Raw genomic sequence first — 1649 nt, 5'->3', positions numbered from 1 at the left:
GTTCAGTTCAGTCACTCAGTCATGTCCAACTCTTTGTGACCCCATGGACTGCAGCACTCCAGGCCTGGAGTTCACTCAAACTCATGTCCATTGAGTCAGTGATGCCATCCAACCATCTCATTTCTCTGCAGGGCATCAAAAGGGATGTTTCTGAAATGGAAAGCTGATCTTGTCACTCGCACATATAAAAGCTTTCACAGTTTCTCCAGTAATAAACCCGAGAGACTCCGGTTGAATCCAGAGCCCTTTGTGATGTGATCCCGGTCCTCTACACACTTCCCAACCTTCCCTCGAGCCCCAGACACTCCCGGGGACAATTGGATTCAGTCAGCAAGTGGGTATCTTTAGGGCTTCCATACTGTCACCCATGAGTATGTATAGGAGGCCCTCAGTAACTGTTGAAAGGGTGAATGGTTCCTCACCTCATGTGGAACTTCCAGTGGCTTGAAAGGAATCCCATTTGCTAAATGAGGTCCATTTGATTAAATGGACTCTTCTGTAAGTATTTATTTTGTGCCTGCTGTATGCCTGGGTGCTTTTTCCTACAGAGCTTCATTTGCTGCCATCTGTGGAGCTGAAGTGCCTTAGTCCCTGGTGATAGACTTAGCATTCTCTCTCACAAGAGCTTCCCTGGGAGGCTTTCTTGGCTCCCAAGCCTGGCAATGCAAAATGTCCTGGGGAAATAAGAGGTTTAATTAATGCTGTCAGTCTGGATTTCCCATGCCTGAGCTGCTCCCCTGGGAGACCCTCAATGCCACCTAACAAGATCTGGGGTGGGGGTGAGGAAAAGGATGAAGAGCACTTACTATCAGACATTTTCTGATGGGGATCAGACATCTGTCATGTGGTCCCTTGTTACTATGGTTACTGAGATGTTAGCAGCTGCAGTGACCTTCACTTTTAGCAAGAAGAGGGACTCCAGTCCAAGAAGAACAGAGTGCCTTTTGCCTCTTTCACACACAGTGAAACCATCGTAGAGCTCGGCTAGACCTCTGGAGATTTGAAACCCAGTTAAGTCATTAGGGCCCTGGGTCACCGTGGCTACATCTCATCAAAGATGTGACTTTGCTTCTTGGTTACTGATACCCAGGCAGCAGCCTTTAATGACAACTGTCTAAGAAAAGGTATTAGTGGGATCCTTTGAAAAATGAGATCATCTATTGAGAAAGGCAGTTGACAGCGTGGAACACTAAGACAGTCTGAGGATGAGGTTTGCAAATAATTGGATTGCTGGGGCCACCAGAATGCCAAGGGCAGACAGACCAGGATGTTTGGGTTTGGAAGCGGTGCTGGGGGAGGGGGAGTACTTCTGGAAGGCTGAGGAGTAGATCTCTGAAGATTCCCCAGCCTCTTGATGAAATGCCATTGTTGCTATTCTGATGCATATTTTACAAGTTGGATGTTGAATTTTTTTGTTTAAGTATTCTGAGTAACTGCTTTGAATTTTTAAGATATTAAAATGCTTTTAACTTGGGGGAAGGATTTCAAATATAGGAGGTACTCTTATTTAGCAAGCATTTATGATGTCTGCCTATAGTGGTTGGCAGGAGGGAGGAAACTTACAAGCAGAACAACTGAATTTTAGCATCAGAAGGATTTCAGAGATGGCTGTGTGGAATTCCTTTATTTTACCAAGAGGAAGCCTGGAG

The sequence above is a fragment of the Muntiacus reevesi genome, chromosome 9, assembly GCF_963930625.1.
Source record: "Muntiacus reevesi chromosome 9, mMunRee1.1, whole genome shotgun sequence".
NCBI lineage: Eukaryota > Metazoa > Chordata > Mammalia > Artiodactyla > Cervidae > Muntiacus > Muntiacus reevesi.
Note: the sequence above shows the minus strand (reverse complement) of the source record.